The 25,950-nt window shown below is 44.7% G+C and overlaps 1 protein-coding gene and 1 long non-coding RNA gene across 3 annotated transcripts in view; one reads left to right on the top strand and one right to left on the bottom strand.

Moving 5' to 3' along the window:
• The window catches only part of LOC140398925 (uncharacterized), a 373,657-nt gene that overhangs the window by 94,688 nt on the left and 253,019 nt on the right, over positions 1-25,950 (bottom strand). The gene's annotated exons all lie outside the window — the stretch shown is intronic.
• Positions 9,536-25,250, top strand: LOC140399041 (uncharacterized). Its single transcript, XR_011937616.1, has 2 exons — positions 9,536-9,601; positions 24,811-25,250. It is a non-coding gene; the product is annotated as an uncharacterized lncRNA (long non-coding RNA).

Here is a 25,950-nt window from a genome sequence, read left to right as displayed (position 1 = left end):
ATTCCCCCTCTGTGTTCCTGAACAGGCGCCGGAATGTGGCGACTAGAGGCTTTTCACGGTAATTTCATTGCAGTGTTAATGTAAGCCTACTTGTGACAATAAGGATTATTAGTATAACGCTGCCATGTGTCTGTGCCCTCAGCTCATCAGCATTTTATTTACTATGCTCCTTGCATTTACATATGTACCGTTTAACACTGCCAAATTCCCGTCCTGCTTCGGACTTTCACCGTCACTCTCTAATTCTCCATCTCCTGTTCCTTGCTCTGAATTTTCCCTCAGGTTTGCCTCCCCTTGCCAATCTAGTTTAAACGCCCACCCCCTCCCCTCCCAAACAGCACCAGCATCTCCCTGCAAGGATATATGCCCCAGTCCTGTTCAGGTATAACACCGCCGGCTTGTACAGGTCCTATCTTCCGCAGAACCAGTCCCCCAATGCCTCAGAAATCTTCCAACACCAGCTTTCGAACCACATCTTTAATCGTTCAATTCTCCGCTTTCAATACTCGCTTGCATGTGGGACTAAAAAAAAACTGTACATTTTTGAAACCCGAAATAAAAACAGAAAATGCTTGAAATATACATTAGGATCAGATCAAATACAAAGTATGGGTGAATAATTTGGGTGTAGATTCTTCCATCATCGGTTGTTTGGGACTACATGGCTTGGGTTGCATACATCATTGTGTTGTACCAGCATAGTTTAAAAGTCAAATTGGCAGCATATTTATTCTGAAAATTAATCTTATTGACTAACTTGAAGGGAATTCAATGAATCTCAACAGCTTCAGTGATTTTGTAACGTCTATTGATTAATTCCTGGACTATGCAAAAGCTATAACTCACATCATGGTACAAAGTTTTCACTTGGCAGTATGTCAGTGTGACTGTTTTCTGTGTGAGTACATGTACAATTTGTGCATATCCTAATGTGTATTCACTGTACGTTCCCTATTTGTCTCTCCATGTTGCACCGTCAAAGTGCTGACTGTTATCTTTCATCTCATTTTCCAAATATTTGTCCTAACCAAAATTTTCACTCCCCACCTCCCTGGCAAAGTCATGCTCCATTTGTGACAAACGTTTATGACCACAAATGAAATGAAATGAAAATCGCTTATTGTCACAAGTAGGCTTCAAATGAAGTTACTGTGCAAAGCCCCTAGTCGCCACATTCCTGTGCCTGCTGCGGGAATTGAACCGTGCTGCTGGCCTGCCTTGGTCTGCTTTCAAAGCCAGCGATTTAGCCCTGTGCTGCACACGCGCACACACGCACGCACACACAACCGTAAAACTCAATGAAGTCCAATTCCATGGAACCAGGACAACTAGAGTATTTATGTTTCATTCTGTCACCAGAAAATTGATATTTATATTCTAATAATATAAGTTTACATTGCACTTGCAATTTAAAGGCAGGACTGGTGTACAAAAATACAGGCCCTGCTCGATAAATAAACTCGCAATCTGCGATACACAGGAAACATTTTCTGTATCGGTTAAATAAAGGTGTGTATCATATTTTCAGTCACATGGCACAAAGTCCACATTTACATTATGCTAATAAATGTTATGCTGTTTTGTGGATTACATCATTTCAATGCCTTCATAGGTTAATGCATTCTAATATGCTGGCTCAGTTATCCTATACGTAACACATGCCCAGCAATTAATGTATAAATTTGAGGTGGACATATGTTAACAGTCCTGAATACATTCACACTTCACAATACAACATTTTCTGCGAGGTTACATTACAGTTGAATTCTGACATAAAAATGACCAATAATCTTGAAATTACTGTAAATACCTCAGGTCTTCATTCACTTCTATTCCTCAGTCCATCCTTTTCCAGAAAGTTTGATATCATTTGGGACTAACTAACCCTATATGACAGGTTAAGACTGTAAGATGTAGGGGACAGAAGTAGGCCATTCAGATCATCAAGTTGAGTACCATCCTGGTTTTATGTCTCAGAACCACATAAGATTTTATCCACTAGGCCATTTAAATAATGTTATGGTGTTAAAAGAACATCGACTGATACAATGCTACAGTGCTCAGAAACTTTGAAATCCAGATACAACAAGGTGAATCTCCCCTCAAGAAATATAACTCATTCCGCAATAAGGTGAAGGTCTTTATTATCAGTGATGACAGTGTATAAAGCTGGGAACCTAATTTTAATAATTCGACTAAACCACCTTAAACCATGCCGGCAATTTAATGGAACCTGTTGGAGCGGGCACAATGGCGGTTGTGCGGGAGTGAATGCTTCCATTTCCGACATCGGAAAACAGCCCCCAATTTAATGGGGTGGGAAAAGGCTGACCGACCACCTACTGGTAGCAGGATCATGATTAGGCCCATTAATGAACCACTTGAACCCAATTACTGTATCTCTTGAGTGCATTGGAACTTAATGGTGGCTCAGGAATTTAATGGATCTCTGCAGGCTCTCAAAACCCATTCAGCAAACGGAGTGGTCTTTGTCAGCTACCTACCAGAGGGGTCCCTTTTTCAGTCACTCAGTGCCCGATGACGGAATACCATCATCAGGAAGTGGGTTGCTGGAAGCCAAACCGCTACCATAGCATCCAACCCCTCCTCCCCCTCTTGCTGGTGACCCCCTCCATGTGACCCCCAACACGCCACACTGCACCTTTATCCAAGGATCCAGCCAAGATCCCTGGTGAGGGCATTGGAACATTGCCGACAGCAGCCACTGCTCTGGTTGTGCTGCCAGCAATGGGAAGCTGCTTGGCCTCTGATTGGCTAGTTACCATTGACCAGAAACTGAAGTGGATTAGCCAGATAAATACTGTGGTTGCAAGAGCAGGTCGAAAACTAGGAATTCTGCATTGGGTAACTCACCTCCTGACTCCCCAATTCCTGTCCAGTATCCACAAGACCTAAGTCAGGAGTGTGATGCAATATTCCCCACTTGCCTGGATGAGTGCAGCTCCAACATTTGACACCAAACAGGACAAAGCAGACCACTTGATTGGCACCCTATTGACCACCTTCACTCCCCCAACCATGAACAAAGCATAATACGCACGGCAGCAACTCACTAAGGCTCCTTCAACAGCACCTTCCAATCTGGTGACCTTTACCCCTAGAAGGACAAGGACAGCAGATGCATGGGAATATCACCACCGCACATTCCCCTCCAAGTCACACAACATGGAACTATATTGCCAATGCAGCGGTTCAGGAAGGGAGCTAAGCACCATCTTCTGAAGGGTAATTAGGGATGGATAATAAATGCTGGCCTAGCCAGCGAAGTCCACATCTCGTGAAAGAATTTTTTTTTAAGTGCCTGATTGCACTTAAATTGCATCTTGCCTTCCAGACAGACACAGCATGGGGTTCCCAATGATTCTCTAAGCAGTAAGGGGGGACCTTATAAAGTCCACCCCATATCCTAAACTCCAGCGCGTTCACTATGAGGTCACACAGCAAAGAGTCACAACAGCAATCACAATCACTCTCTGCACAACTGCAAGGAACATGCCAGCTACCACCCTCCTGGGCTGAGGGTCACTCAGGAAACAATGACACAGATTTAAGAATGTCACCAAAATCGTATAAATTATTAGGGAAGGAGATTTAAACCCGATTGTAATTATCCGGCATTCTGTAACAAGAAAAAAAATTCCATATCAATAAACACAGTTTAAACTTACCATAATGTGGGACCTCTGATGCAGGGTTACCTGCATTTAAGTGATATAATAGAAAACAACTGCTTGGAGACAAAGGAACACAAGATCATTTCTATCTGTGAGGTATGCAAACTCACTCTCTACCCTGGACACAAGTTTCCAAGTTACAGGACCGTCTCCCCAATTCTACACTTCAACCAACAGCAGCAGGGAGAAATTACTTTCAATGGCTTATTGTCCTATCTGATCACCAACCTTTTCTCAAGTAACCTCAAAGTCCCTGTTGCCTACCCATATCCATGATTCTCTGATCTGACCTCTGTGCTTCTCTAATTCTGGTCTCCTGTCCAAACCCCACTTTCATTGGCCCACCACTGGTGACCGGGGGGTCAGCCGTCCCGGGTCTGGAATTCTGTCCCCAAAACTTTTCATTTAATCTTCAAGAGACTGGTTTGAAAATCCAACCTCTCTGATGAGATTTGTGACTAGCTGCACTAATACCTCCCTCTCTGGGCTGATGACAGCTCTCAATGTTTCTGTGACGTGCCATGGGACATTTTACTACCTTAAAGGCACTGTAGAATGTCAGGGGCTGAGGCCTCACATTCTGTATATTTATAAAATATATACATATCCCCGTGGCCAACTTCTAAAATTAAAAATAATGGACCAAGACTTTAAAATGATTGAAGCTATTTCTGGCTTTGACATGCAAACAAAAGGAAATTTCTGTCAATATTAGAGAAACTGACATCTCGTTATCTCTGAAGACAGGCTAACGACCCTTTGGGCTGCAGAGAACAAAATACAAAGGCTATCTATACTTCATAAGTCAGGCCTGGACACCAGTGTCTACGAGCACAAAGGACCCTGTAACCTCTTATCAAATTCTTACCTGATTCACTCACAAATTCACTCACCTGATGAAGGAGCTACGTTCCAAAAGCTAGTGATTCCAAATAAACCTCATGGAACTTTAACCTGGTGTTGCAAGACTTCTTACTGTGCCAAATTTTTAATGGTTAGAACATTAACAACCTCAGGAATCCAGACAAAGGAATATGCACCCTTTGTCAAAACCAAAATGGGAGTCATTCCCAATGCCCCTCCCCCCCAAAGCTGGGAGAACCAGTTGTACGGTATTGCTATACTGCAACCAGTTTGCCGTTTTCTATCAGCCAAGCAGCAGCACCAAAAGGGCTGTCCAGGTTTGAAAGTCTGGCTCCAATTCACACTCACTGTTTCTACTTAAGTTCTGAACTTTTATACCGGCACATACAGGACTAAATCATTTCTGCATGCATGCCTATCCCATCATGAGATCCATCTCTACTGGAAAACGGAATTATCCAGCATCAATTTTGAGCTTGCTGCCCTCTGTGAAGGAATACACCATTAGATTATGATTCTGGACACACCTGAAACAATTATTCTTTACTCTTGTGGCCTTTGCCTTTTAAATCTTTCTTTCTCTTCCTTCCTCTTCTATTGTGAGTGACAAGGTGACTACACTGTGACCATCCCCTGGTGTTTGAGTGCATGCAAATAAACTAACCCTCTGAGTTTATCCTATCTCGAGTTTGTTGTGGGGTTATTAATAGAAATCGAATCACACCAAATCCAAGGAGTTGGGAAATATACTACCGCTTATAAAACGGAAAATAAAAATCATAACACCTTCCTGCTTACGGATGGGCTGTTTAAGTTAAATCCCCCTCCAATCCATAACAATAGCTACAAGTTGGTGTTGCGTCCACTTGCTACTAGCAACTATGCTGACTGCTGCACTGTGCTGCGTGAATCCTTCCTGTGCATAGTGCTTTAGTATTAATTAGGCCATTTTTGTCATCATTAAACCATACCCGAGCCTGTACAGTGTGAACCCTGCAGTTTGCTGAAATCAATATTGATGCCACACCAAAAGGTCAGGCTGCAGACCCGAATTACAGAGCACCGGACAACCCAGCCCCTCTCTTGGAGACTCCACCCAGAGAGCACTGCACAACACCTGCTGGGCACATGTTCTGTTGTTGCCTTTCCGGATGTGGTCAGGTCATTGACCTGATGTTAGTCAATTGTATTGATATGAAAACAAAAAGCAAATATTCAAATTCCCGGCTGTACCTACTCTCCACTTCAAAACTCGCCAACTGGCTGCAAGTGCATGGAAACGACCAGAGGATTCCTTAAATCGGAACAACACTCCAGACTCAGAACCTATGGAGGCACAAAACAGGGAAATGGGAGAGGGGTACGGACCATGAGGGGAGATGAAAGTGGATAGCTATGTGACCTGGAATAGCCCAACTTGCTTTGTGTAGCTTGAGAACAGCATGTGACTTAGCCTGTACAACACTTTAACTCAGCCGTGGTCTGATTCTTAAAATATAAATTAATCATTTACACACAAGTAAATGCTCAGCTTTTCTTTTACACATTTACAGCTGCAACAGCACAAAACAATTTACATGTGGTAAAGACACACCTAAAACACCAGCATCTTGAATTTGTATTCCACCTTTAATTGAATGAAATGCTTCAGGGTGCTTTGTATAGGAAAGAATTAATTGAGTGATGTTAGATTTGGGAGAGCCGCCTGATAGCAAGGTCAGTGGATCAGTTTCGAGGGGGGCTTTTAAAGGTGGGAGGGAAATAGCAATGTTTGAAGGGTTATGTGGGAGTTCCAATGAGTCGGGACTTAACCGATGAAAGCTGAACCACTAAGTGAAGAACATGACAAATGGGCAGCACGAGAGACCAGAGTTGAGCCACTATCATGTCTCAGCTAGGACTCAGAGCTGGCCAAGCCCATGGAAGGATCCAGAAACAAGGGGGAAAAAAAAAAAAAAAAGAGTTTGAATTCAATACGTTAAAAATGAAACAGCGGAGGCTGATTAGGGTTGGAATGATGGGCAAGTAGGACTTGTTCTGTAGGTGCTCAAGTTCTGATGTCAACCTGAAACGCTAACTTGCTTTCATTCTTCACAGGTGTTGCCTGGCCTGCTGAGCATTTCCAGCATTTTTATTGCAGATTTTCAGCTCCTAAAGTATTTTGATTTTTGTGCTATGTATGTGGAAGGCACAGCACACAAAGCTGGTATGTAAAGTGTTCAAAGGGTCAGGTCTGAGAGAACAAGTGTAGGCAAAGGTTTCAATTAGAATATGGTGGGGGGGGGGGGGGGGGGGGCGGTGGAGTGGTAATGGTGGATCATGTTTCAGAGTTTCTAGCATGTGGCTTGTGTTATGTATAGAGTTAGGGCTTTGGAGTTCAACTCCAAGTTCAAAAAGAAAATTAGGTTATGCAATGGCTGACCAGAAAGGGAGACTGACTAAATTAGGAAAAGAAATTAAATGAAATGAAAATCGCTTATTGTCACAAGTAGGCTTGAAATGAAGTTACTGTGAAAAGCTCCTAGTCGCCACATTCCGGCACCTGTTTGGAGAGGCTGGTACAGGAATTAAACCTGTGCTGCTGGCCTGCTTTAAAAGCCAGCCCTTTAGCCCTGCGCTGAGCAAGACTACAATGTTTTAGATAAGTAGATGGTCAATTTTTTTTTATACTAAGCACAATTGCAAGATAAAGCAAATAAGATGTATACTTTTTCTGGGTAATCAACTAAATCAGAGTTTTAATTTAATCTGAGCCAGAAATCCTACTTCAGCCCTTTGAGAGGTGATAGCAGATTCTGAATCAGGTGAGGCAAAGGGAGCGCAGGACTGAAGCAATGTCCTAAATTGTGTTCCTAGAAATTACTGGAAGAGTGAAAATGCAAAATGCTAACCTAAGAGAAACTTCCTGACTGAAATTTCATTATAGACCCTATAATGACCCTATAATTATAGACAACCTATCATGTAACAATCATCGTACCCTACTCCAACACCTCCAGTTGCCGTATAATGTTCAAGAGTAAAGGGCAGCACGGTAGCACAATGGTTAGCACTGTGGCTTCACAGCGTCAGGGTCCCAGGTTCGATTCCCGGCTTGGGTCACTGACTGTGCGGAGTCTGCACGTTCTCCCCGTGGGTTTCCTCCGGGTGCTCCGGTTTCCTCCCAGTAGTCCTGAAAGACGTGCCATTACGTAATTTGAATATTCTGAATTCTCCCTCGGTGTACCCGAACAGGCGCTGGAATGTGGCGACTAGGGGCTTTTCACAGTAACAGGCAATGTAAACCTACTTGTGACAGCAAAGATTATTACAAAAAGATAAGAAAATTGGAATGTTGAAAACAGGGAGCTCACTATTGAATACATTCTATTCCATGGTACTGATTCATCTCTCAAATCTAGGATTAGTCCACCTTGGATGAAAATTTCCCCTACTGACCGTCATGGGTTATAATGGTGGTTTAAATGTTCATCGAATCCTTACAGTGCTGGAGGCCATTTGGCCCATCAAGTCTGCACAAGCCCTCCGAAAGAGCACCTTATCTAGACCCAATCCCCATCCTACCTCTGTAAACTAGGGGCAATTTAGCATGGCCAAAACCTGCACAACTTTGAACTGTGGGAGGAAACTGGAGTGCCCGGAGGAGACAGTCACCCGAGGTCGGAATTGAACCCGGATCTCTGGTGCTGTGAGGCAGCAGTGCTAACCACTGCCACCCATTCCCACTGTCCACCATGCAAACCTATTTAGAGTACAGCCACGAATAGCCACATAATTTGAAGAACAAGAAATATGGCTACAGTCGGAATTTTGTAAAAAGTCATGCAGTTGCAGTAGGCAATGTTTTACTGAGGTTGAGGTTATGACAGGTTTTCGTCCACCTCACCTGTAACCTGCCCGTTAAAACAGGACGCCCTCTCTACACCTGACCATGCTAATCTTGATTTGAAAGTGTTTGATGGGATAGTGCAGACGGAGTTTTACTCTGCATCCAACTATTGCTGAACTTGACAAGTTTGAAGAGCACAACAGTAAATTGAACGACAATTTAACAATTCCAACTGCACAAAAAACGCGACTTTACAAGCAGTGTGCAAACTTGTTCACTGGCAAGACCGTACAGGGATTTTTTTTTTCATATGACCACGCACCCCATCACAAAATATTGTTTTACAATGCAATGTTCTGCCACTCACTGTATGAAGACACCTTTTTAAGTTGCTGTTTTTTGGGGGGGGGGGATATTTTGCACTTGGCACAAGCCAATTTCTTGCTGGTTGATGCACAGGTAAAAAAGAATATCAAATGTATTTTTTTTTTAAACACCAAGGGTGAAAAGCTTACAGTGTCTTGAGGGTCTGAGGTGGTTGAAAGTGTGCTGCTCCTTTTCCTCAGAGATTGGAATCGCTGCTGGCTGCGCACCGAAAACCGCCTGAAGGACTCCCTGCTCCTGGAGGCGAAGTGGCGGAAGGACGAGGTGCGTTTGAGGGGGGCTCTGCCCGGGTGCCCCCCGCCGCCCGAGGCGCCATTGCGGTCCGCCTCGCTGACGGCCGTGCCCACGAGGTTGAGGGCTTCTTGCAGCGACCGCCTGACCGAGCCCATCCATTGGGCCACGTGACCGTGAGCCACCGTCAGCTTATCCCCCAGATAATCCATTTACCAGGGGGAAGCGGGCGACACAGTCATCCTCCAAAATATGTCAACTAGAAAAAAGTAATAACAAAAACAACAGGTGCTTGGAAAATCCGCCGTCAGTCCCGTCCCATCTTCCTGTCGCTGGCAGTGGAACCCCGCCGTCTCTCTGGCTGCTGCCTGTTTACTGGAGCCTTTTCCACTTCACTTTCAGAGCACAGTGACTGGGGGGGGGGGGGGGGGTTAAAAGTTCACACCAAGAACCTCGTTCCTCCAGTCAGACAAGCTCCGAAGCCTTGCCCCTCACTGGACGCCTAATAAAGCTTTAATTAATTCCGAGGTCCCTTTTCACCGGGAGAGCTGGCAGGCAGCGCTCGCACCATATATCCGGCTGTTCACAACAATCCCAGGTAATGGGGACAGATAGTGGCCCATTTCGCCCCGGGGGGGCTTTGATTTCCTTGCCTTGATTTCTAAGAAGGCAGAGCGTGTATTCGGGCTGGCACTTGTAAAGAAAAAAAATCCCCCACTCACTGGAGGCAGCCGCAGATTACATTTATGCCCCCGCGGTTCCCAGTCGGCAGCCTGGGGGGAGTCAGGCGGACTGCGGGCAGATTGGAAGCAGACAGCCGCCAGCCGAGGCTGCACCGAGTCGCTGGCAGCTTCTCCGCGAGAGCCAGGGAGATTCACGGTGATATCAGCTCTCCCACTCAGGAATGGTGATCACGGCTCAGGAATGTGACAGGCGTTGATAAGTGCTGCAGGATTCCTGTCTGACAAGCCGAGAGTGGATTTAACACAGAATCCACCCCCCCCCCCCCGCGCTCTGGAGGCTGGGTCTGCCGTCTGGAATATGGCAGTAAACAGTAACACTCACTGCCTTCAGTCATGGGGCTGCGTGAGCAGTGGCGGGTTCTTACTCTCCTCTTCTTCACACAGGCTCAGCTTCGCCATTCCCTGAAATTATTAGCAAAGGTAGGGAAACAGAAGAGGACATTCCGCACGGGAGAGCTGTGCTGTTGATCAAATAGCAGATTTTCTCCCCGATCTCTCTCTCCTTCCTGCTTTTAACCCCCTGGGAGATCCAGTAACGAGCTATAGGTGAACAAACTGCAGAGGAAAGATCTGGGTGGGGCTTCGTCGAAGTAAAGATCTGTTCCCATAGTAACCGGAGCTCAGCATTTGCCTGTTTGAACGCGCCTTTGTGCCAGGAGTCACCAGATTGAATGGAGCAGTTTACAGGTAGGGCTGGACAGGAATGGGCTGTTTGGATTCATTCCAGGGACATACAAGCCTCTGGAGAGACTTTTTTCTCTCTCTCGCTCTATCCCTCTCACCCTTCAGTGAAGTGAACGTAATATTAACCCTTGAGGCACCGGAGAGTTCTTCGACTTGAATTTTCACCGCACTGAATTAGCCAGAAAGCGATCGGCATATGTGTGTTGATCAATAGGGCCATGATGTGGAGATGCTGGCGTTGGCAGCAGATGCTACCTCAGCGGTTCACCGACTGTGCAGCATTCACTTCAGGGTCACACAAAACAGAAGCCGGCTGCAGCCAAATGGCTCCATCCCCCTGCGACGGACAGCAACACCGAGCATGTCCCTGCGTATTAATTAAAACTGGCAACTGGACCCGGGCACAGGGCAACAACATCCCCTGGCCCCTGTGACTAAGGAACACCGCGAATGAGTATATAGTGAGTGGAACAGCATCCATGTGTGATTGCAATCTGTTCACATCCTGGCACCCACTCAACACTGGGTCAGCAGCGGCACCAGGTCTGCAAGATCTAAAAACAGGAACGGAAGAGTGTGCGCATTATTCATGCAGATATTTATAGTCCTGTGCCGAGCCCACCTCTGGATGGCGATCCTGACAGAACGCAGCTCAACAACCGAGTGAGCCCCAATGTCACCCACCAGGTAATCCCCATCCCCCGGACTAGGAAAGGGGGCAAGGACGACCTTGATTGAGCAAAAAAAAAGGGGGCCAAACAACCCGTCAACAAATTTAAAAATGTAGCAGAGAGTCTTTTTTGTTTTATAACTCCTGTCCGAGGGTAACGAGTGGATTGCAGAAGACTGGATGTGATTGGGGCAAGTTAGAAATAAATCTGGATGGTACATTTGGTAAGGTCATGGTTGATCTAATTGTGGCTTCAACTCCACTTTCCCTGCCTAACCCCAATATCTACCCCCTTGTGAAATAAACATCTAATTCAGCCTGCCGCTACTGCTCCCTGTGGAAGAGAATTCCAGAGACCTACAACCCTTAGAGAGACAATTCTCCTCATCACCAACTTAAATGAGAGAACCCTTATTTTTAAAATGTGTCCCCTTGTTCTGGTCTCTCCCACAAGGGGAAAAATTCTCCAGGAATCAACCCCATCAGTTCCCCTGGAGAGTCTGGACGACGCTTTGTCAAAGCTCGTCATCGAGACTCAAAATGTTACCTTCTCTCTCCACAGATGCTGTTAGACCTGCTGAGATTGTCCAGTATTTTCTGTTACAGATTGCAGCATCCACCGCAATTTGTTTTTATTTACCCCTCTGGGTCTTACATGTTTCAATAAGGTCACCTCGCATTCTTCTAAACTCCAATGGATACAGGCTCAACCAGACCAACCTTCATTATAAGATAACCCTTTCATCCCAGCAATCAGTCCTCCAAATGTGCTTTCACTAATGCCCTATACAATTATAGCAAAAATTCCCAATTTCTATGTTCTATTTCCTTTGCAATAAACAACAACATTCTATGCATCTTCCTAATCTGTGTCTACTTGCTGTACCTGCAGTCTAACCTTTTTATGTACCAGGACAACCAGCTTCCTCGGTATAACAGAGATTTGCAATCTTTCTCCATTTAAATAATCTGCTGCTTTTCTATTCTTCCTGCCAAAGTGGATAAGTTCACATTTTCCTACATTCCACTCCATCTACCAATTCTTTGCCCACTCATGTAACCTATGTAAAATCCTTTGTGGACTACTTTACATCCTCCTCACAATTCACTTTCTACCTATCGTTGTGCCATTAGATAATTTAGCAAACATATATTCGGTCCCTTCATTCAAGCTACTGACATAGATTGTAAATAACTGAGGTCCCAACATCGATCTTTGTGGCTTCCACTGGTTACAGCTTGCCAACCTAAACACTCTGCTTCCCGTTAGCCAACCAATCCTCTATCCATGATATTATAACATCCCCTGCAACATGAACTGGCCAGCACGGTAGCATTGCGGATAGCACAATTGCTTCACAGTTCCAGGGTCCCATGTTCGATTCCGGCTTGGGTCACTGTCTGTGCGGAGTCTGCACATCCTCCCAGTGTTTGCATGGGTTTCCTCCGGGTGCTCCGGTTTCCTCCCACAGTCCAAAGATGTGCAGGTTAGGTGGATTGGCCATGATAAATTGCCCTTAAGTGTCCAAAATTGCCCTTAGTGTTGGGTGGGTTATGGGGATAGGGTGGAGGTGTTGACCTTGGGTAGGGTGCTTTTCCAAGAGCCGGTGCAGACTCGATGGGCCGAATGGCCTCCTTCTGCACTGTAAATTCGATGAACTCTTTTACTTTATGTCATAACCTTTGATGTGGCACCTTATCAAACACCTTTTGGTAAGTACACTACATCCACATGTTCCCCTTTACCTATGTTACTTGTGTGATGAATGTAAGAAATTGATATATCTATTGTATTTTATATTTATTGCAGTAAGGTTTTTTTTAAAACCTGAGTTAAGGTATATATTTGTTGCAGTAAATATCAAATAACCAGGTTATGGTCCAGACTGTGTGTTTGATAATTCTGCAATTAAGAGGTTGTAAAAGATTTAGTAATTATTAATTTTAATCATTTACTTGTTTACGGAGAGATGCCTAATGCAACATTGATTTGATTGCTGAAGATTCCCTGAAGAGTTGATAATTCAGAAGAGGTTGTATATATTCCTAGCTAAGCAGGTGATGGAACATCTTGGTGGGATACAGATGATGCAATTAATGGGAGGAGCCAGGTGTGTGTGTAGTTTGGCAATCTGCTAGACGTTATTATGTTGAACCGCAGCTTTGCCAAATGCTGTCAGGTTGAGCAGAAGTGTCTGACAAGACAAAAGGATTTTCCTGAAAGTTTCTACACTGATGAGCAACTAAACCTGTTCTGTTAACATGTGTGGGTGAATGTTACTTGCTACTTGTCAGCCCAAACCTGGATATTGTCCAGGTCTTGCTGCATTTGGGCATGAACTGTATGAACTGCGTCAGTATGTGAAAAGTCGCAAATGGTTTTGAACATGGTGGTTGACTACATAGTCGTCAGCAAGCATCCCATTTCTGACCTTATGATGGAAGGACGGTAATTAATGAAGGAACAGAAGATGGTTGGGCCAAGGACATGACCCTGAGGAACTCCTGCAGTGATGTCCTGGAACTGAGACGATTGACCTCCAACCACCCATTATTAATTCTCCCGACACACTCTCGAGAGGACCCATGCACACTTCAGTTATTCTTTTCTGTTTTTACATACAAAATAGAAGCAGGAGTAGGCCGTTCAGCCCTTTGGGCCTGCTCCGCTACTCATTATGATCATGGCTAATCATCAAATTCAATACCCTGATACCGCCTTCCCCGTATCCCTTGATCCCTTTACCACAAGAGCTAGGTCTAATTCCTTCTTGAAATCCCACAATGTTTTGGCCTCAAGTACTTTCTGTGGTAGTGAATTCCACAGATTCACCACTCTTTGGGAGAAGAAATTTCTCCTCACCTCAGTCCTAAAAGGTTTACACCTTATACTCAAACTATGACCCCTAGTTCTGGACTCCCCCACCATCGGGAACATTCTTTCGGAATCTACTCTATCTAATCCTGTTAGAATTTTATAAGTTTATGAGATCCCCTTTCTTCTAAACGCAATTGAATATAATCCTAACCAATTTAGTCCTGCCCCGCCACCCCAGGAATAAGTTTGGTCAACCTTTGCTGCACTCCCTCTATAGTAACAACATCCTTCTTCAGATAAGGACACCAACACTGCACACAATACTCCAGGTGTGGCATCACCAACATCCTATACAATTGCAATAAAACATCCATATACCTATACTCAAATCCTTGCTCTCTTTTTCTTTTGTTCTTGATTCCCCCCCTTGCTCTGAATCCTTACATAGGTTCTCATCCCCTTGTCATATTAGTTTAAACCCTCCCTAACCAGTTCCCATCACTCTGCCATATTAGTTTAAACCTTCCTCAACGACAAGTCCCCCCTATATTCTGCTTTTAGGACCGCTTCACTTTTTTTTGTGTTCCACGACAACTGGCTGTTCACCCTCCCCCCTTGAGAATGTCCTGTAACCCCTCTGAGACATCTTTGACCCTAGCACCAGGGAGGCAACATATCATCCTCGAGTCTTTTGCAGCCACAGAAATGCCTATCTATTCCCCTCACAATTGAATCCCCTATGACTATTGCATTTTTATGCCTTTTGCTCCTCCCCTATGCAGCAGAGTCAACCTTGGTGCTACAAATTTAATAGCTGATGTTAGCCCCTTGAGGTTATTCCCCATAACAGTATACAAAATGATATATTTGTTTTGCAGGGAAATAGCCACAGAAGATGGCACAGGAGATTCCTGCACTGCCTGCCTAGTCCTCTTGCTCTACCTGGTCACCCATTCCCTTCCTGCCTGTGGAATCTGTGCCTGTGGTATGACCACCTCTCTATACGTGCTACCCATGATACTCTCCGCTTCGCAGGTGCTCTTAAGTATCCCAGATGCCGCACCAGCTCCGAAACCTGGGCTTCCAGGAGCTGCAGCTGGAGGCACTTCCTGCACAAACGCTGATCCTGAGAAAGAACAAAGAACAAAAGAACAAAGAAAAGTACAGCACAGGAACAGGCCCTTCGGTCCTCCAAGCCCGTGCCGACTACGCTGCCCGACTAAACTACAATCTTCTACACTTCCTGGGTCCGTTTCCCTCTATTCCCATCCTATTCATGCATTTGTCAAGATGCCCCTTAAATGTCACTATCGTCCCTGCTTCCACCACCACCTCCGGTAGCGAGTTCCAGGCACCCACTACCCTCTGTGTAAAAAAACTTGCCTCGTACATCTACTCTAAACCTTGCCCCTCTCACCTTAAACCTATGCCCCCTAGTAATTGACCTCGCTACCCTGGGGAAAAGCCTCTGACTATCCACTCTGTCTATGCCCCTCATAATTTTGTAGACCTCTATCAGGTCGCCCCTCAACCTCTGTCGTTCCAGTGAGAACAAACCAAGTTTATTCAACCGCTCCTCATAGCTAATGCCCTCCATACCAGGCAACATTCGGGTAAATCTCTTCTGCACCCTCTCTAAAGCCTCCACATCCTTCTGGTAGTGTGGCGACCAGAATTGAACACTATACTCCAAGTGTGGCCTAACTAAGGTTCTATACAGCTGCAACATGACTTGCCAATTCTTATACTCAATGCCCCGGCCAATGAAGGCAAGCATGCCGTATGCCTTCATGACTACCTTCTCCACCTGTGTTGCCCCTTTCAGTGACCTGTGGACCTGTACACCTAGATCTCTCTGACTTTCAATACTCTTGAGGGTTCTACCATTCACTGTATATTCCCTACTTGCATTAGACTTTCCAAAATGCATTACACCACATTTGTCCGGATTAAACTCCATCTGCCATCTCTCCGCCCAAGTCACCAAACAATTTAAATCCTGCTGTATCCTCTGACAGTCCTCATCGCTATCCGTAATTCCACTAACCTTTGTGTCAGCTGCAAACTTACTAATCAGACCAGTTACATTTTCCTCCAAATCATTTATATATACTACATTTTCCTCCAAATCATTTATATATACTACAAACAGCAAAGGTCCCAGCACTGATCCCTGGGGAACACCACTAGAACTCGAAGCGCTCCTGGTCTCCCACATGAAGCAAGAAGAACAGACCACGGCTTGGAGCTCTCCTGCCATGTCTTACCCCTTGAAGCTAAATTATCTTTTTAATATATTTTTTAAAATTTAGAAGGCGCAATTATTATTTTTCCAATTAAGGGGCAATTTAGCGTGGGCAATCCACCTACCATGCACATCTTTGGGTTGTGTGGGTGAAACCCACGCAGACATGGGGAAAATGTGCAAACTCCACATGGACAGTGACCCAGGGCAGGGATCAAACACAGGTTCTCAGCGCCGTGAGGCAGCAGTGCTAACCACTGCACCACCATGCCGCCCAACCTTTTTAATATAAAACAATATCAACTCCGGCCCTTATTCTCTGCTCTTTGTTATTATAGAAAATATTTCTTACAAACAATGAATCACAGAATTATATCTTAATAATTATAACCAACAGTGGTAGTAAGTGCCTACCCGACTGTACTCACCCAAAGAGCTGTTCAGATTTCCTTCGGAGATGTAAGCCTGCACTCTGTTCTTTCTTACAGACTTGTAACCACCTTGTTCTGCTCTTAGATTCACTTTATCTTTACCCATTTAGCCTTCCAGCATCACTCCCTAACTGCTTTAACTACTTGTCGAAAGTCTGACTATCTGCTTTATATTTCTAGATAGCTTTCTTCCTCCTTATTATATTTTTAGTTATTTGGTGCTGGTTTTTAAAATCTGACCAATATTCTGACCTGCCACTAATCTTCACAAATTGTAAATTACCTTTACTTCCTTAGTTTGCCACAGATGGTGCATATGTCTCCTGGAGCATTTCTTTCTCTCAAGAATGTATCTTTGCTGAACATTATGAAATAGCTCCTTAACTCCTGCTGCTGCACTTCTACTGACCTACCCGTAGCCTATTTTCTAAGTTCATTTAAGCTAGCTCCATCATCATAACCTTGGTATTGCCTTCATTTAAGTTTAAACCACGAGCCTCAGACCCACTCTTCTGTTCCTCAAATTTAATGTGAAAATCAATCGTGCCATGATCACTGATACCTAGAGGTTTCTTTTCAAGAAGACTAGAATGCAAGACCGGGGATCTACTTCTGAGGCTTTATAAGGCTCTGGTCAGCCCCAATTGGAGATTTGTGAGCAGTTTTGGGCCTCGTAGCTAAAGAAGGATGTGCTGGCCTTGGAAAGGGTCCAGAGGAGGTTCACAAGAATGATCCCTGGAATGAAGAACTTGTCGTGTGAGGAACGGTTGAGGACTCTGGGTCTGTACTCGTTGGAGTTTAGAAGGATGAGGGAGGATCTTATTGAAACTTACAGGATACTGCGAGGCCTGGATAGAGTGTACGTGGAGAGGATGTTTCCACTTGTAGGAAAAACTAGAACCAGAGGACACCATCACAGACTAAATGGACGATCCTTCAAAACAGAGATGAGGAGGAATTTCTTCTGCCAGATGGTGTGAATCTGTGGAACTCTTTAAGACAGAGATAGATAGGTTCTTGATTAATAAGGGGATCTGGGGTTATGGGGAGAAGGCAGGAGAATGGGGATGAGAAAACATCAGCCATGATTGAATGGTGGAGCAGACGCGATGGGCCGAGTGGCCTAATTCTGCTCCTATAAGACCATAAGACATAGGAGCGGAAGTAAGGCCATTCGGCCCATCGAGTCCACTCCACCATTCAATCATGGCTGATTTCAACTCCATTTACCAACTCTCTCTCCATAGCCCTTAATTCCTCGAGAAAACAAGAATTTATCAACTTCTGTCTTAAAGACACTCAACGTCCCGGCCTCCACCGCCCTCTGTGGCAATGAATTCCACAGACCCACCACTCTCTGGCTGAAGACATTTCTCCTCATCTCTGTTCTAAAGTGACTCCCTTTTATTCTAAGGCTGTGCCCCCGGGTCCTAGTCTCCCCTGCTAATGGAAACAACTTCCCTCCGTCCACCCTATCTAAGCCATTCATTATCTTGTACGTTTCTATTAGATCTCCCCTCAACCTCCTAAACGCCAATGAATATAATCCCAGGATCCTCAGACATTCATCGTATGTCTTATGGTCTTTACTATGCGGTCATCAATGAATCCTGCCTCATTGCATATTAGTAGGTCTGGAATAGACTGCTTTTTGGTTGACTTTAGAACATGCTACTCTGAAAAATTGTCTCTGAAAACACTATTCTCTCATCTTCCAAACTACCTTTGCCAATTTGATTTGTACAACCTTTGTGTAGATTAAAATCACGTATGATTATTGCTGTACTTTTTTCACAAGCCCGCATTATTTCTTTCTGTATGCTCCATCGTGCAGCATTGTTTAGGGGGCCTATAAACTACCCCCTCAATTGACTTCTGATCTCTACACAAATTGATTCTACATCTTGATTCTCATTACTATGGCCATCTATAAGACTATTGTACAAATTTGATCCTTAAATACCAGAGCAACTCCACCACTCTTTCCTGTCTTCCTGTTGTTCCAAAATGTCTAGTACCCTGGAATATTCAGGTCCCAACATTGGTCATCATGGAACCATGGCCATCTGGTCATACATATTTATTTATATATGATCTGACAATTCATCTGTTTTGTTACAAATGCCAGGGGCAGTCAGATTCAGAGCCTTTAAATTCTGTCATTTTACTATTTTGTGAAATCTGGCCTTATCTAAGTTTTTCCCTTCCTGACACGCTTGATTATCATTACCCTTATTGCTACCTTATTGCCTTGTCCTTTAGTTAACACATCTTCCCCAATGTGATCCCCCACCCTCCTATTTAAAGCACTCTCTACCGCCTAGTTATTGACATTTTATAAATCCATTTGTAAGTTTCGCAACATCTCCAGTAGGTCACCTCTGCATGGAAAATTGCAGATTTTTATTGCACATCCTTCTAACAACCACACTACACAGGATTACAATGGTAGTGTGTTTCCTCTATGTTGTCCATCTCTATCAATATTAACCTGGTTTACCAGCACTTGTTCATTTCTCCTCTCACACTGCCTCATAATAATTCTACACTTGATACATAACCAAACAGCCAGCTTAGAGTACAGAAGCACCTAGAAGCTCAATTGCCTATTTTGGAAGAATTCTGAGCGAGCTCCTCATTGGTTAAATAGGTCACAGGCTTTTCTAATGAAAACACAGTGGTAAACCAAAAATTTCCCCACAAAAGGAAAACATGTAATAAGCACATTAGTCATATGCATCTTGGTCAGCTCACTAAAACAGAATTAAATACACTTCTAAATGAGAAAAATGACAAAAATATTTTGCATCTGAAACAATCCACCAACTACTGGCAATTTGTTTATATTTCACATTTCCAAAATTAGTCATGTTTTTTTTTGTTGCTTATGAGTGTTTTAATGCCTCAAATTTATGAAGCTCACAATTACAGAGAAGTGCAGTTGGGAGTAAAATAGCTGAGGACACAGTGAACACCCAAAATAATAGTCACCTTCATTTAACTATGAAGGGTTTGACATTTAAATATGAAACCATGACCTTTGAACCCGTTGTCAAAATAAATCAAGATTTCGATCTGAATGAAACACCCTTAAAGGGAGTTGCCCTGTGCCTGTCATCTGAACATTAAGATTTCTGAAACTTTCGGCACCTTGTAACTGAAATGGATTCGATTCAGCAGCTTCTTGTGCAAAAGAACATTTTATTCATTAACAGAGAAACACTCAGGATTGCAATAAAACCCAGGACTTTACTCTCTGGAGACTCCAACTTTCCTAGCACAGACTGGTGAAAGTAAGATACCTGTGGAATCTCCATTGAGACTCAACCCCCACTGCATTCCCCCTACCCCACTGACCTTTCTACTCCGACAGGGAGTCACATTGAGAAGCCTTCCTGACTCCTTACCCCAAAAAGTGCAAGTCCCGAGTTCAATGTTCAGGAGACATCAGTTGTATTTAACAGAGCAATCAAGGTTGGAAAACCCATCTGAATTGTAGTTGCCTTAACATAGCAACACAGATGCCAACTGTATCACCACTGTTACCAATCAAAGGTCTTGGCTCGGGCATAACATTCTTTCCTTCAAGTCAGAGATTGGTGGTTCAAGCACCCACTCAGAGAAGTTTTAAAATGTATTGGCTCATGGGAAGTAGGCACTGCTGGCCGGTCAGCAGTGTTGTCCATTCCTTATTACTCTCGAGAAGGTGGGGGTGAGCCACCTACTTGAACCACTGCAGTCCATGGGGAGTGGGTACACCTACATTGCTGATAGGAAGAGAGTTCTAGGAGTGAGTTCTAGTGAAGGAATGGTGATATAGTTCCAAGACAGCATGGCGTGTGTCTTGGAAGGAAACCTGCTGCTAGTGACGTTCTCATGCATCTGCACCTCTAGTCCTACCAGGTGGTAAAAATCATGGGCTGGATTCTCCGTTTTGGAGACTAAGTCCCCACGCTGGCGTGAAAACGGTGGTCTTTTATGCCAGGACAACTAGTGCCAAACGGGGACTAGCAAGGAGACAATGTTGAGGTTGTAGCTGCCGATACGGTCCTGAGCATTTCCAGATCCGTGGCCGCGCATGCGCATGGTAGTGGTCGCACTTTGATTCATGGCAGACTCGGACCGCAAAAGTAGTGCCCCACTTCGGCCGCTCGGCGCCACGGTCCGCCCGCCCACAGAGCCCCCAGCCCCGAATGAAGCCCTTCCTGCTTGCGGATCGGACCTCCTCCGACTGTGGCAGCGCTGGACTGAGTCCGCAGCTGCCATGCGAGGTTCCCGGACGGTGTGAGCACACATAACCCATGCCGTCGGGAACTCGGTCGGTCGGGGATGGAGCATCGTGGGGAGGGCCTCAGGCAATGGCCTGAGGCCGTGGATAAACGACGTGGTGTACTCCGAGAGTACACCATTTTTCAAGGGGTGGAGAATACAAAAACCAGCGCCGCTCCCAATATTGGCATCAAAACGGATTCTCTGCCCTGTCGCCGAATGCGATTTTGGCAACAGGGAGCGGAGAATCCAGCCTCATGGGTTTAGAGGCTGCTGTCAAAAGAGCCTTGGTGAGTTTCTGGAGTACATCTTGTAGGTGGTACATACTGCTGCCACTATACTTCGGTGGGAGTGAATGTTTAATGTGGAGGATGGAGTCCCAAACAAGTGGGCTAATTTGTCCTGGAGGAGGTCAAGCCTCTTGAATGTTGTTGGACTCATCTAGGCAGGTATTCCATCACACTCCTGATTTGTGCCTTGTAGACAGGCTTCGGGGCGTCAAGAGCTGAGTTACTCACTACAGAATTCCCATCCTTGAACCTGCTCTTGTAGATATAGTATTTACATGGCTGTTTCAATTCAGTTTCTGGTCAATGGTAATCCTGAGAATGCTGAAGTTGCGGGATTCAACAATGGTAATGTTGTAAAACATTAAGGGGTGACGGTCATTGCCTGGCACTTCTGTGATGTAAATGTTACTTCTAATCTAAAAGACAGCTGAAATGGGGGAACGGCGATCGGGTGGAGAATGGCTCACGATGCTGAAATTGCGGCAGACTGACGCTGGGTCGCGATGCTCTGCTCCACCCCCTCCAAATTGGCATCATTGAGACGTACGCCGTGCGCAATCGCAACCCCGTTTAAATATCATTAGCGGGCACATCTGCGATACTCCGACTCCGATGGGCTGAGTTTCCGATGACGCAGGCCACGAGTGGTCTCAGCGGTTATGAGCCTGGTGTGGCGGCTGCGGAGAGAGAGGGCGGGCGGACAGTGTCCAGCGCCGCCATAATCCACCGAGAGCCTGTGCCACTGGCCGGGGGCGGGGGGGGGGGGGGGGGGGGGGCTTCTGCCAGGATTGGAGGGAGGCCAGGAGGTAAGCTTTGGGTCAGGATGGACAGGTACACGGTCCAGCACAACCGGCGCAATCTTTTCCGGTGCGATCTATGCATGTGTGAGGATGTAGGCGTGGCTGCAGCTCATCAGCCCTGCGCATGTCCAGCACAGGCCGGCCGATTCTCTCACCGATTTCTGCACATTCCGCAAGTGTTTCACGCAGCGTCGGTACTGGCCCCTCACCGATCACGGAATCGGTGCGGGTGTGGCGCCGATATTTCCATCATGAACCACCACGGATCCTCCGTTGGCATCAACGAAGGAGCGGATAAGTCAGCCCAGCATCTCTAACTTAGCAGTATTCAATTAATACTTCACATAATGTCAGCCTAAATGATGTGCTTAAGCAAAACCGGAGTTAATAGGAATCAGGGGGTAAACTCCTGGCTGGTTGGAGTCACACCTGGCACAAAGGAAGATTGTTGTGGTTGTTCAAGGTCAACCATCTCAATTCCATGACATCACTACAAGAGTTCCCATAGGGTAGTGTCCGACGTCCAACCATCTACAGCTGCATCATCAATTACGTTTCTTCCATCATACGGTCATCGCTGATGATTACACAATGTTCAGCACCATTTGCGACTCCTCACATACTGAAGCAGTCCACGTTCAAATGCAGCATGACCTGGACAATATCCAGGCTTGGGCTGACAAGTGGCAAGTAACATTCATACCACACAAATGCCAGATAATACCAACTCCAACAAGAGAGAATATAATCATTGCCCCATTACTTAAACTCAATGGCATTACCGTAATTGGATCCCTGTTATCAACATCCTGGGGGTTACCATTGACCAGAAACTGAAATGAACTAGTCATATAAATACTGCAGCTACAAGAGCAGATCAGAGGCTGGGAATCCTGTGGCGAATAACTTACCTCCTGACTCCCCAAAGTCGGTCCACAAGGCACAAGTCAGGAGTATGATGGAATACTCTCTACTTGCCTGGATGAGTGCAACTCTAACAACACTCAAGAAGTTTGATACCATCCAGGACAAAGCAACCTGCTTGATTCGTACCCAATCTGCCACCTGAAACATTGACTCCCTCTACCATCGATGAACAGTGGCAATAGTTTACACAATCTACAAACAAGTTGCACTGCCGGAAATCATCAAGGCTCCTCAGGCAGGATCTTCCAAACCCATGACCACTGCCATCTTGAAAGACAAATGCAGCAGATACCTGGGAACACCACCACCTGGACTTTCTCCTCCAAGCCACTCGCCATTCCGACTTGGAAATATATCACCCTTCCTTCACTGTTGCTTAAAATCTTAGAATTCCCTCTGTACCTACACCACATGGACTGCATCGGTTCAAGAATGCAGCTCATCACCACCTTGTGAGGGGAAATTGGGAATGGGCAATATATGGTGACCGAATCAGCGACGCCTGCGTACCTTAAACAAATAATTAAAAAATTCTAGTTATTTATTTCATTACTGTTCGTGGAAACTTGCTGTGCTCAAATTGGATGTCATGTTTCTTACATTCAACAGGGACTACACTTCTAAACTATTTAATTGGCTTTAAACCACTTTGGGAAGTCACTATATAAATCCAAGCCTCGTCTTTCTTTGAATTTGATGAACAAATTCAGCACAGAGTGAAAGGGGCTGTTTAGCACAGGGCTAAATTTTGGGCTTTGAAAGCAGACCAAGGCAGGCCAGCAGCACGGTTCAATTCCCGTAACAGCCTCCCCGAACAGGTGCCGGAATGTGGCGACTAGGGGCTTTTCACAGTAACTTCATTTGAAGCCTACTTGTGACAATAAGCAATTTTTATTTCATTTCATTAGGTTAGAATTTGGGACCTTCCTGGCTAAGATATACACTGAATAAATTTACAAAGTCACAGCAGGGGTTGGGACTTGTGTGTGTGTGGTGTGTGTGTGTGTGTGTGTGTGTGGGGGGGGGGGGGTTGGAGTTGATCTGTAGGTTTAAAACAAAAGTATATTATTAAAGTCTATAAGAGATCACAAGGGGTTTAGCTTTAAACTGCATCTTGAGCAAGTGGCTTCTCATGAAAAGTGGCTTGCATTGCCAAGCAGTCACAAAAGTTGTGTTTCACTGCATGAATATTTAAAACAAGATGTTGCCCAGAGAGCAAGAGGGACCTGCTTAGATCAAGTAGCTATGCTTCTACTTCGAAAATTCAAGTGGATAGTATTTGCAGCATAGAAAGATGCCATTTGCCCAAGCTGGTGTTCACGGCCCAAGCAAGCCTGCTCCAACCTTTCTTCATCTACCCTATCAACATATCCTTCTTATCCTTTCTCCTTCGTGCTGATCATTCTCAGTTTCGAGATATTTACCGTTTACATTTTTGAGGCAGGATTCCATCATCTTTTCTCGCACTGATGTTAAGCTAATTGGTTCAGAGTTGCCTGGGTTTGGTTTCGCTCCTGATTTAAACATCAGAATCACATTAGCTGTCACAAGCCCTCGAGTAGTATTTCTTTTTATAATGATTCTTTACTTGTACGCAATAGTGCCTGTTACTTCTTCCCCGAGTTCTTTTAACATGCAAAAATGCAATTTTTCTCGACCAGGAATCTTATCCACTCTGTTTGATTAGTTTATTAATTCTCTCTCCACTCCCAGTCTTAAATGTCTATTTTTTTTAATATCCTCCTCAGTCATATCCTGCCATCTATAGTTTCCACGATAAAAGAGAAGGCAAAGTAAAAAATTTATATTTATGCCATTTCACTGTCAATTATTCATCTTGTGTACCCCTCAGTCAAGTGGTATTCACATTCTGATTTTTCTTATGTTTCTGTCGAACAATTTACTATTTCTTTTTATATTCATTGACTAGGCTAGGAATCCTGCGGCGAGTAACTCACCACCTGACTCCCCAATGCCTGTCCACCACCTACAAGGCACAAGTCTGGAGTGTAATGGAATACTCCACTTGCCTGGTTCAGTGCAGCTCCACAACACTCAGAACGCTTAACACCATTCAGGACAAAGCAGCATACTCAATTGGTAACCCTTCCACAAACATCCACTCCATCCACCACCGACAAACAGTGGCAGCAGTGATTACCGTCTACAAGATGCACAGCAGGAACTCACCAAGGCTCCTTTGGCAGCACCTTCCAAACCCACGACCGCTAGATCTAGAAGGACAAGGGAAGCAGATGCCTGGGAACACCATCACCTGGAGGTTCCCACCAAGTCACTCACCATCCTGACTTGGAAATGGCCAGCAATGGCCACATTCCGTAAATGCATTAAACAAAAAAAATCATAATTTCTCTTTCTTTCCTAATTGTTTTGTTTTGTCATATTTCTTAACCCTTCCGTATTTAGTTTGTCCCTCGCTCTTTTATAGACTATGTATTTACTGTATACCTTTTGTTTTTAGTTTCAATATTGCTCTTATTTCCTTATTCATCCATAGTGGATCATTACTGGCTATGTTGTTCTTGCTATTTAATGAGATTAATTTCTCCTCAATTCTATTGAGCCACTATTTTAAATGTTCTCTACTGCCCTTCCTTTTTTTCATTTGACAGTAACATTTTCCACTCGATCCATCCCCTTCAAATCAATTTAATCTCTTCGCCTGTTCTGATTCATTCCCTATTTCTAGATCCAACTGTGCTCCTTGTTTGTTGGGCTTTTAACATAGAGTAAGGGGTCCAGCACACATTGTAAAAACTCCATTCCCTGTATTCCTGTACTACCTCTTCCTGCCAGTTTATATGGAGGTATGTTCCTTACTCATTTAACTTATTTGCTTACATATTTCTTCTTCCACCTCCTTTACACCATTGGGTAGTCATGGTATACCTCTATTGATGTGATCAACCCCACAGCTTTTATCACAATCTATATGGATTCTGTCTCTCATCTTGTTAGTTATAGTCCTTTTCTACAGCTATTATGTTTTCTCTGATTATGTGTTTGCATAGGTTTCGCCCCCACAACCCAAAGATGTGCAGGGGTAGGT

This window comes from Scyliorhinus torazame, chromosome 1 (genome assembly GCF_047496885.1).
Source record: "Scyliorhinus torazame isolate Kashiwa2021f chromosome 1, sScyTor2.1, whole genome shotgun sequence".
In the NCBI taxonomy this organism is placed as follows: domain Eukaryota; kingdom Metazoa; phylum Chordata; class Chondrichthyes; order Carcharhiniformes; family Scyliorhinidae; genus Scyliorhinus; species Scyliorhinus torazame.
The sequence above is the reverse complement of the archived record's forward strand: the minus strand, read 5'-3'. Positions and strand labels throughout refer to the sequence as shown.